This window comes from Caloenas nicobarica, chromosome 9 (genome assembly GCF_036013445.1).
Source record: "Caloenas nicobarica isolate bCalNic1 chromosome 9, bCalNic1.hap1, whole genome shotgun sequence".
In the NCBI taxonomy this organism is placed as follows: Eukaryota; Metazoa; Chordata; class Aves; order Columbiformes; family Columbidae; genus Caloenas; species Caloenas nicobarica.
In genome coordinates, this window is record NC_088253.1 from 17337421 (window position 1) to 17349625 (window position 12205).

Below are 12205 nucleotides of genomic sequence, written 5' to 3' on the forward strand. Positions count from 1 at the left end.
CGAGAACTAAAAAAAAAGAGTGCTCCGAAATACTGTTTTTCTAACTTCTAGAGGGAAAACAGAGACGCAGTGGCCGCTTCAGGCAACAGCAACAAACTGCATTGGTATTAGGGGAGAGATGTGGAGACCTCACCCCCCTCCCAAAGGAGGAAGTAATTTAACATGGCAAGTTTCTCCACCCCTCCATTAATTGTTTAAGATGGCCAGGGGCCAAAATACTGCCCGAGCAGTGGGAGCAGCGGGGAAGGTCACCGAATAGGCAGGCAGCAGCCTACAGAAGTGACAACGGGAAAGGGCAGAGCCACAGAGGCAGAGAGGGAGGGGAGAGGCAGGTGCCGCGGGGCATCCCAGGATCTGCTGACACACAAAGGCTTTGTGTAACGGGAAGCAGGCGGGAAGTGACACACAGGCGAAGCCCCGCAGCCCTGGACATGAGATGCCTGGCCTGGCGGCAGGGCGTGGGACAGGGAGCTGCTCCCCCAGCTTGGGCCAAGCAGGTCTGGGCACTCTCAGTGGGGACCGACACCCCATCAAGGAGTCCACAGTGCTGGTACCTGGCTGTTGTCCCCCCATCTGGGAGAGGTCACACAAACCAGTCCATCCCAAGAGGAAGGGACACTCAGGCAGGACCTGAGGACCCACAGCAGGAACAGAGGTGTCCCCTGCAAGGGCAGGCTAGCAGAGGAGCACAGGGCACTCAGCTGCTGAAACTAGAGACTGCTACCAAACCCCTCTGCTCCCTTAGCTCAAGGGACAGACCCCCACAGCCTTCCCAGGCCTGGCCCCACAGGGTCAACAGCAGAGCCCACGTGGGCTGGTCCAGCTCAAGGGCACCTTCGGACCCTCCTCTTCCAGGGCAAACTGCCAACAGTTGGCCCTAAAACCCATTGCACATGATGGCCTCACGGCATGTTTTCAGACGTAACTAGCGAAAAACGGTTCAAGCAGCCCCAAAGCAAACCATTCAATACACCAGCTGCCTGATGTGCTGTTGAGTTTCCTATGGGTAGCAACGATGGCTGACAGTCCCTGCAGGGATGCAGTTTGCTTTCCTTAAGCAGAGAGAGATGTCCTCCTAAAAGAGGATGGGACACTGACAGTGGACCAGAGCTGAGCAGCTGCCTCACTGTTCAGTGCTGGTCTTTCAAGCAGCCCTTGCTTGCAGAGCTCCCCCATGGCCTCTAACAGCCAGTCACCTTCTCCCTTCAGCACCAGGGCACTGCCTGTAGCACACCACAGCAGCAAGAACCTCCAGCCCACATCAGGTGAGATCAGTTGATAATCCCAAGCTGGCTGAAGGAAAGCATCCCTGCCCAGCACGGGCACTACCTAGTTGTTGTTGTCCACAACAACAGAAGGAATTTGTGATCTTGTCTGTGGATGCAGGAGATCCTTTCTTTCCCCCTCATATTCACAGCAGGAGGATATGGAACATGGCATACTTCCCCAGCAGAGCCTCCAACCACAGATTTCACTCTCTGCACAAAGCTATGTTTGCAGAGTAGCTTTGCCCTTCACCTATTCCCCAAACACGTCTCCCAGCCCAACACAGCCACACCTTTGCAACATCCTCCTGCAGGTGCTGGGAGTCTCCCTAAAGCCTGTCCCCTCCTCCAAGGAAGGGAGGACAGAGAGCAATGTCCCTGCAGCATGCGAATGGCACGCAGCTGAGCATGACAAACCTCGTGCTATCAGAGGTGCTGAGCTATTTCTGTTGGAGGCACAGGCCCAGCCGCAGAGTAAAAGGAGGTAGAAGAGATCCACCATGCCTCCCATGCCCAGATGTTTTATGGAAATCTTCTTGCTGTTTTTCTTCAACTGCAGCAATACACGCAGGTTTCCTTTCAGGAGGCCACAGCTGCGCAGGGCTCACCCAGCTCCTTGCACACAACTGTATTTACCCAGCAAACAAGTCCCTGCAATTATCTTGGGATCTGCAGAGGACCAGCCTCTGAGTAGAGATCTGAAGCCTCCAGGCAGCCTGGGTACCGAGACTGGGCTCTTCAGGGCTACTCCAGCAGCAGGCCAGAGCCCTGACCAGTTGTACACAGCCTGTTTGAAAGGCTGCTACAGGGCTGGAAGGGGCCCCACAGGCTCCTGCACAAGCCAGGACCTACCTCACTTTTGGAAACAGAAATGTGCTCCCCAGGCACAAAGGGCAATGCAGACCCAGATGGGGCTGGGACAACCTGAGAGCCCATGAGGATGAAGGGGATGGAGCTGAGAACCTGCTCCCATGCTGTTACTGAACCAGTCAGGTCTCCTGCTCCCAGACCTCTGACAGCAGCTCCAAGGTGAGAGCAGCTTTTGGCTTTTCTCAACCCTTCAAATGGTTTGCACAGGCCTGGGAGCACAAGGTTGCCTTCTTCTTTAGCTCTGAGTTGGCAGATAAGACATTGTCAAGCCACCTAATTCCAGCTCTTTGAGGGCCAGAAAGAAAAAAGCGGCATTTTCAGGGGCTGGTGTAAGAGTTTGCAGCATCCCTATAAACACAGATGAGGAAGGCACCATGTAAGCACACAGAGCCCATATCTGGTTCCTATCCCATCTTTCCCCGCTGTGACCAGGGACAGAGCCAGGTGCTCCCCAGACCACACAGCCACCACTCACTATCCAGGTCCTACTCAAACCATTTAGCCATTAACACACACTTTCTGCAGTGCAGCGGCCAGCTTGGTTGCAGACATGACCACTGAAAGCTCTCCTCAAGTTCCCAAGCCAGTGCTACCCAGGACAATGCAGGAAAGTCAATGGCTGTAGCTATTTATTTACGGAATCAGAGTGGGAATGAGTTGTCTAACACAAGAGCAGCTTAAAGCCCAACCTCACTCATACTCCATTTTCTACACTGTGCAGAAAACTCAGGAGCACCTTCCTCCATCAAGGCTTTCTAGGCTGAAAAGCCCAAGTCCAGCTCACCCCCATCCTGGCTGGAGGCAGTGACGTGATTTCCTGCACTGTGCCACTGTGCTAAGGGGAACATCGCACTGCTGTTTACTCACGGCTGGATCCTAATATAGCTTTTTTTTAATTGCAAAGTGGTCTTTCCCTCCTCTCCTGCATTGTAGATCCATTTCCTGCACAAGCACATGGGAGACAGCTGTAGCCAGCACTCCAGTGGGTGTTAAAAAGCCCCTCTTGACTGCGGCTGACAACAATGCTGCGCTTGTTCCCCCACACAGTCTCGCACTGTCTCCTCGCAGGAGCAGCTCCTCACTCTTGCATGGAGCCTGCGCTTTCCCCAGGCTTGGTTTAATTGCTGAAGCTACTGCAAAAGGCTGTTGTCATCCACCTCTGCCAGCAGAGATCTGGGTGCTTCAGCTTCCCAGCCAGCAGACACAGGTCCTTTGCATGGACCACTGGGCAATTTTAGCCCGAGAGAACCACTTTGGTACCCGGCTGCAGTGGCAGCTGAGTACTGCTATGCACGACCTGTCCCAAAGGTGAAATATGGCGAAAGGCAGCAAACGCTGACATCAGGAAGGATGGGGAGCCAAACTTTGAAGGCTGTGAGGCCTCCCCAGAGTTGAAAGCTGAGGAGGTGGGAGAAGGGTCAGTATACCAACTGTTCTGAAAACTTCAGGCGTCGTAACTTCAGACCCTCGTCTTTTTTTCTCCCTGCTCCCTTCCCCTTTGTTAGATCTGGTTTCTGGAGCTGCAGTATTTCTCAAACGCCTGCTGAAGCCATACCACAGCCAAGAGCCCTGTAAGAGCTGGGAAAGAGCACAGGAAGAGGCGGGAGGCAGGCGAGGGACCTCTGCCTTTGAGCCACCGCTAGCAGACTTCTGCTTATTTTCGGCTGTACAAAACAGGGAAAGCTCAATACTTTTACCAATAGGACTCAGCTGTGCTGGAAGAAATACAGGACAGATGTTTCAGACGCCACATAAGGACATCTCCTGACCTAAGGGAAGTTGCGCAAAATGCATGCTAGCTAGACGATTACACTACAGCAGCCAACAGCTCTTAGGAACACCCCCATGCATTCCACATCAGCGTAGCATGATTACTGGGGTAGTCCTCAGCACAGCACAGGGAACTTCATATGTGCATAGGGACTTCCAAAGGAAAGGAGAGCCCAGGAGCAGGCTGTGGCAGAGCAGTACTCCAGGACCTCCAGCCCCTGCTAACCCACTGATCAGCAGATATCTACAAATCTACTTCCAGGCATCTCCTCATCACCAGACTGGGGCTCTTTGCCAGTGCCCGTGTCCACACACATGGCTATGCAGATGTCCCGTGGATTAAGCTGTGCCCTGAAAAAGCAGGTTCGAGAAACGTACATTAGAATCCCACCAAGCTACTCACTGTGAAGCCCATTCCTCTTCCACTCAGCAGCCTGCAGAGGACACAAGAAGCCAACAAGAAGCAGCATTAGATGTCGCTCAGCACTAACAGGCGTCTTAAGACCAGTGATAGATATTTGCTTGAAACAGGTTTTGTCAAATGAAAACAAGTGCTGCAGCAAGTAGAGCTGCAAGCAGTCCTTTGTACCAACATTTCAGGAAAGAACTAGTTCTCTCCCCATTAGGGAGACAAGAGGGAATTGTATGCAGTTTAATAATATTTAAACCTTTATTTCAGATCACACATAAAGCAGGCCTTGGTTTCACAAAAGCACATCTTGGTTTAACTAATTAATTTGATAATCCCCTATTTGCAACCCTCAGGAGACATTCAGCTTCTAAAGCAAGTAATTACCACTAAGTGGCAACCTCATTGTGAAGCCCAGTCTGATTAGGGAAAAAATGTCTTAAGCCAGAAATATAATCGCGGTGTGATTTCCCAGAAGGCCTGGAGGGGAGACTACATAACAACAGCTGGTCATGCTCACCATTTGAAGGAACTCAATTACCAGGTCTCCAGCTACACTTCAAGATGTTGTTCAGTGCCACATGCAAACCTGGTGTGCAGTTAACCATCAAGAGGCTTTACAGGAGATATTTTATGGGTACAGAAGTCAGGAAGGACCCACTTAGGGCTCTCAAATACCCATGTGTGCCACAGGGTGCAGGAAAATAAAAATAAAATCCCACATTGGGCCTGCTGTAGCACGTTTGCAAGTTCATAGTGTGCAGTCCCACAGAGAAGAAATCCAAGCGGGGGAATGCCATCCTTATAGCCTCCCTGGACAGATATGAAGGCACACCTTGATGACACACAGCATCTCCTCCAGACAAGCCAGTTGGACTCAATACATGCAGAGTACTTGACAGTGTAATGCCTGCTCCAGGCATCCCCAAGTGCTCAGGGTCTCAGCTCAGCAACAGCTCAGCACTAATCACTGCCAGAGCCCACAGGACAAAGTCCTGCTTCTGCATATGCCCAAGACGCCTGTCTCAGGCTGAGCAGCTTTGGGCTTCTTTAACTTTGGGCGGTTCTTGTGAAGGCACAAGCCTTGCAAAGTGGCCATGCTGCACGCCACTCTTGGGTTAGCGCTTCAACAACGGCGTTCTCTGGAGACTTCTCCTTAGGTGAAAAATCACGAATGCACCCAGGTTGGGTAGGAGCAAGGCTTGGATAGAAACTGGGCCTCCTGCTCTGACCAGGCACCTTCCCAATAGGTACGTTTTTCTCTAGAGCACATACACACTGAGATGTCTCCCCACTGGGGCAGACTCCCCTGTTTGGGTCCTGAGTCTTAGCATCCCAGTGCTCTGACCACTAGGCAGGTGCACTGGTTGCCAGGACGGGATCACCCTGGAGAGAAGACCCCAAACCACCCCCCAAGAGCCTGAAACTGAGACCCGTAGGACATAGAGCCTGGCAGGGGCACACCTCCATGGACGCAGATGCCATTAGGAGAGCTTACACCCTTTAAGACAAGCTGCTTGTTTGTCACTCTGGAGTTCAGGCACTGCCTGCCTTTCCTGAGGACAAAGTGCTCTTGGCTTAGAAATTCGTCTGTGGTTTCAAGACTGCTGCTTCAAAACCCACCACCGTCTCTAGTTAGAGAAGGACAGATTGGCTTTTTCTGAAGAGCAGCCTAAAATTGACCCATCTCTTTCCAGATCCCACGTATTCAACAGCATAAGACAGTCATCTGTTCACCTTCCCTGCTGGCAGTGATGTTGCATGCTATTTAGTCCCTGCAGCACGGGTTTACCGTACTCTCCAAGACAGCACACTCACCTCTGAGCTAGACGTGCCTGCGGGCACCTACACCCGTCCTGGTCCAGCCCATCAACCACCTCCCCAGCCCTTCTCCCACAGACACAGGAGACATGGAGCACAGGGTCTCACAGCAACCGAAAATGTTCTCAGTGACAGCTGCCAGGGCCAGCTCCTCTTTCCTGGTCTAGCCTGGCAGAGCAAGGGTTGCAAGGACAGACAGACACTCCCCCTCCCTGTCTCTCTGCACCACCAAGAGCACCCCCCATGTGCCGCTGCTCTGTGCCAGGCTCACACCTGAGCAAACCAACACCCATGAGATACCTGCCCAGCCCATATCAGAAGCAGACACAGACCTCAGCAGACACCCTGAGCAGGTTCTAAGCACCAACCATTACCAGACAAGGGCTGGGACACACTTCTGGGCTGGAGACCCATCCCTTCTCTTCCCAAAAGCAACCTATACACAACCATGCCTGGCTAGGAAGGAGAGCTACCAGCTATAACCACCCCACTGCAGGGGAGCAGGGACCCCCCCCTCTGACAACTGGCTGAAGTCTGTGTCTCACAGGTCCTACCTGGGTGGCAGCCAGGACCCACAGCACATCCCTCACTCTGCTCCAGGAGCTCTGACCCCCAGGACTGCTATTCCCCCTGAGTGCACACTCTGCCAAACCTCCACCCACCACCCGCCCCCCCCCCAGCCCCTCACAAACCCCACACTTACAGCCAGCGCTTGCAGAGCCTGCGCCCAGCAGATCCCAGCAGATCCTGCAAACCATTCTCCCATGGCAGAGCTTCTCCAGAGAGAGGGAAAGCTCCCACCTGCCTGCAGTTTGCTCCTCCAGATCACACAGGCAGAGAAGCAGCTGGGTTAGCTCAGCACTCACTGGGACAGAGCAATAGCCCCAAGGTACAGCTCCAGCTGTTGGCATGCAATCAGTGCTTTATACAGCTGTATGGGCGTTCCCTGGGACCAGATCTCATGTTGTCTGCTGTGGCTGGGCTGTGTTACCCACTGAACTTGGGCAGTCCCACTGTGAGTCCTCCAGGTGCTTCTCAAAGTACTCTCAATCCTGCTGGTATTTCCAGCAGGGGAATGGCAGCCTGCTCAGAGCTGAGCGATGGTTTCCCCTGGTACAGGAGTGACCTGCTTTATCTCCCCCCAGCCTTGCCCAGCTGGTAGCAAAGGGGAAAGATCTGGTTCCTTCATCTCAGTCTCAAAAGAGCAGCTCCACAAGGCTCCAGGCTGAAGCTCAAGTCACTCTGCAGCGGGCAAACAGCAGTTTGGGGTGAGGGTCTTTACTCCAGGGGAGTCTGGAGCCAACTCTGTTGACTGCAGATCCAGAGCACAGGACATGATGGGAAAGTTCCTCAGGTGCCCCTGGGAAGGGCTGGTTTGACAGGGATGGGAGCAGTCTGCCATGGTATATCTGTAGCTGGCAATTAGTGGAGTGAACCTCAAGGAATGCCTGCAGCAAGGATGCCAGGCAGGAACACAGAGCAGGTGCAACACAGGGCACAGCAGGTTCCTGGAGAACGTGGTATGATATGGATCATGGTTCCTACACCAGGGACCCTTTTTTCCCAGGGCAGCTTGGGGTGGGCACCTCCTCTCCATGGCACCAGTGCTAGAGAGCACCAGCAGGAAATAACATGATTTAATCCCACCAGCAGCAATTACAATGCGTCTCCTAAAATGAGACGAGCAGCTTCTTCTTCAGACAGGTGAGGGCAGAGGGCTCACGCCTCCTGTCAGTCTCTCCTGCTTTCTTCTCACTCATCCGTCTTCCATCACAGCTGCTATTCTCTTCCTCCTTGCAGAAGAACCCCAGATCAAGACAGGGTAAGGGCAGCTACAGAACAGCCATAGAATCATAGAATAGTTTGGGTTGGAAGGGACCTTCAAAGCTCATCCAGTGCCACCCCTGCCATGGGCAGGGACATCTTCACCAGCTCAGGTTGCTCAGAGCCCCGTCCAGCCTGGCCTGGGATGTCTCCAGGGATGGGGCATCCACCACCTCTCTGGGCAACCATGAGAAGGGACCAGGAGGCTTAGACCCCTCTAGCATTCATATAGGGCCCGTGGTGGCCCCATGGTTAGGCTGGGACCACGTGTCTCCGAGGGAGCTCAGCAGTAAGTGGGACAAACGGGTCAAGAGCTGTGGGGCTGAGACTCCTGCTGTCCCTGGAATATCCTGAGTGCCCTGCCATGGAGATTCCTGGAAGCACGGAGAGTTCAGCAGCCCAGCCGGAGCCAGCAGTGCTCAGCCCTCTGAATCCAGGCAGCAACTTCCTCACCACTGCTGCGTCCATACAGCTCCATGCGTGTGTTCTTTGCTGCCTTTTCTTTCTCTTTAAAAAAATGCTTTGGGTTTGGGTCACACTTCGCCCCCCACGAGGCAGCCCCTGCCTGCGTTCGCAGCTGGGTGACGTGAAGGCATCTTGAGGGAGAGCGTGAGCTGCAGCCTCAGCCGGAGCGCTGGCGGCTGCGCTGCGAGGTGTGCAGCCGGCAGGGGCAGCAGCTGCCCGCACACCGCCGGCGGCAGGGCGGGGGGCAACGAGGGGAGCGGCTCACCCTGCACACGGCTGCTCCCCGGCACTCCGAAAGAGACCCCAAACTATCACATACATATTGTTTTATCCCCTTAAGTCCAGCCCTTCGTGGCAACGAGCTCAGCCCCCGGGAGGGGCCGGCAGCGCCGCCGGAGCCCCGCGGAGGGGGCCGCCATCTGGACGGGGGCGACACCTGCCGGCCGCGCTGGGCAGGCCTCCCCGCGCCCCCCCGCGCCCCGCGGGGCCCGCCCGGCCGCGCTGACGGGGACCCTGCGGGGCGGCCGCTCCGGCACCGCCGGGCTCCAGCGACGGCCGGCTCCGGCTCCTCTGCCAGCCCTCGGGGCGTCACCCTCGCCGCAGGGGACGTGCTCCCTTCGCACCGCAGCCTCCCGAGGCAACAGCCCTTTGGCTCCCCAGGGCCGAGGGGGGCACGGGTCCCCCCGATTTCTAGCGGTTTTGGGGCAGTTTGGTTGACTTTAGCCAATGGACACCCCACGTGGAGCTGGATTTGTAGACAAACCCAAGCACAGCGAGGTAGCTGCTAGACTTCTGTCACTCTATTGCACTCTGTAATTTCCTGTTTGCTTCAAAAGCTTTTTTTGCTAAGGGAAAAAAAAAACCAACATCAAACATTTCTAACAATTCTGTCTGTTCCCTAGCAGGAGAAAGCAAAGATCGGACTGAGCCTAGCAGGGGTCAGCCCTGGCGAACCCGTTCCCGCGGCCCCGGCAAACACCAGCTCGTGCTCCTACCCCACCGGCTCCCATCAGCCAGACCGGCCCCACGACATGGGAAAACATAATCATAGAATCGTTTCGGTTGGAAGAGACCCTCGGGATCATCGAGTCCAACCACAACCTAACTCTAGCACTAAACCATGTCCCTAAGAACCTCGTGTGCACACCTTTTAAACCCCTCCAGGGAGGGTGACTCCACCACTGCCCTGGGCAGCCTGTTTCAATGCACGATTTGTTCCTAATATCCAATCTAAACCTCCATAGCTGTTTTCTTTTTTCTTTTTTCAATCTTTCTGGGGTAGCCGGGAAAAGCTTCACAAATGTTTCTCCATAAATAAGCAAGGGTAGGGATGCCTCCTGAAAATACAGAGTGTTTCAAAAAGGTGGACCAGATTTCATGATAGCAACATGCTATGATTACACAAAAATTTACAAGCAGTTTAATGAGTTATCAAGTTTTAGTAACCTGCATATGTGCTGTGTGTTCCCTCCACCTGCTGCACAGACAACATCGAAATGATAGCTGAATTCGTACACAGCAATTTCAGATTGGGTCCATCTTTTTGAAACACCCTGTATATGTACCTGCATGCCTGTATGTGGTACAGAAGAGAATATCCTGGCCCTGGGACATGAGGCTTTCTGAGAAAAGAGGCAGGACCCTAAGTGTTCAGGAGAAGTCTGAAGAGGGTGATTCCTGCATGAGTGATGCTCACGTGGTGCCAGCACCAGCCATGCCTAGAGGAGGGCTCTGGGGCAGCTCACAATTCATCCACAATCAACCACGATTGATCCAGCTGCTTGTGAGAGCCTCAGAGCCCCAAAACTGCCAGGAAGAGGCACACAGCGAGGCCCCAGGTGCATGCACAGCCAGAAACCAGCCTGCCCTCAACCAGAGGGCAAAGCTTTGACCAGCTGTCCAACTTCAGCAGCGTGGGCTTAGCTGGGTTCTGGGAGGCAAAGCTTGTGCATGTGCATTGCCGCGAGAGAGGAAAGCACAAATACAGCAGACCTGCCACAGAGTCTGGTCCCCACTGCACTCCCGTGGCCTTTCTAAGCCCCTCTTCTTCACGGGCTGCCCGCAGGCTCAGGGCAACCTGTGGTCTGATGTAGACCAGACCAGCTGGGCTGGTGGCCACCTCCCCAGAGTGTCCTCAGCACCCTCCTTCCCTCTCCAACTGACCCGCCACAGGTTTCATTTACCTTTGGGGCAGCCTGGCTGCACGGCACTAGATGCCAGGTGAAGGTGAGACGAGAGGAGCCCAGGTGGCTTCTTCAGGGATCTTCGCCTTCCCCACGGCTGTAAGGAACAGCTCTGTCTGGCTGTGGGGAAGATCACAACTCTAGGATCTGCAGTACTCATAAAATCAAAGCCCCTGCCATGGCAGCATCCATCCTGGCTGTTCTGCAAGAGTCCCCGGGAGCGGCAGCCTGGCCGCGCAGCCGAGTTTGCTCCTCCAGGCAAAAGTAGAGAAGTGTGAACCACAAAGATGGGGGTGGATCACCCCACCCAGCTCCTGCTGACCTAAAGATCCCACTGATCTTGTCTGTCCTCAGCCTGTCCACGCTGCAGCTTGTACCCTCGTACAGCCAGGGTGTGAGGGAAGCCTCCTGGCCAGCCCTGCAGCCCGGTGGGTGGCACAGCCACTGGAGAGGGTCCCCAGCTCTGCGGGGAGCCTGGGGACGTTCACCGTCGGCAGCCGGTGAGGAGACACAGGTGAGTGGAGGGGCTGGCTCGACGCATGCCGGAGGGGTGCAGCGCGATGCACAAAGGCTCTCCCATCCTGGCCGCTCTGCCCTGGAACGCAGCATGGGAACCGCTGCCCAGCTCAAATCTGTTCCTCATTATCCGCCCCGGCTGCCGACTGATCCCAGCTCCGTCACCAGCCACTCGCCGCGTGGCCCTGGCCGGCTTGTATCCCGTCAGCCGAGCCACTTCTGCACGACCTCACCAGCCAGTGCAGCAGGCAGAGCGGGGCCAGGGCTTGCATCCACCCCTCCGGAGGTAATGCCAGAGTGAAAATGAATAGCTCCCTCCACCAACAGGCAGAGGAGGCTTCCAGTGAAAGCAGGGAGCAGGGATGGCTGCTTCACGTGCAAAGAGTGGGAAGGCAAACACAGCAGGATTCAGGAGAGGTGTTCAGTCTGATCATACCCAGGTGAGATGGACACCTGGACAGATGGACAGGGGCAGGAAGGAGCAAAGAACAGACTGATGTGTTTCCAAAATGTGTGTACCAGATACGATCAGACTGAACACCTCTCCTAAATTCTCCTGCATTTGCCTTCCCACTGTTCTTTGTGAAAATGTGTGGCCAAAGCCTCTGCCACACTTTGTGCTTGCTGGGACCAAGTGGGAGGTGAGAAGCTGGACTCCCTTTCACTAGCTTCCCACCATTTGTGCCTGTATAGGCCATCGTGAAAATATCACATGAGGGTGTAAGAAGTGCTCCAGAAACAGAACAGAATAAAAAAAAAAATCACACAAGGTTGCCTGTGAGTCAGCAGTACTCTTGCTGCAATGGAGAATGTGAAGCCGGCAGGTTTAAGGAAATGATTATTCTTTTTGACTTGGTACCTCTGAGACACAGCTGGGTACTAGCTCAAATCTGGGCCCCCCCAGAACAAGATATATATATAAGTGTAGATACATAGATATCAGAGAGAACCAGCTTTAGGAAGACAAGGCAAAGAGGGGAGCTACCTGCAAGGGGACACAGAGAAACTAGAGCCCAACTCTTCTCAGAGACACACCTGGAAGGACAAGAGGCAACAGCAACAAGCTGCACCAGGGCACATTC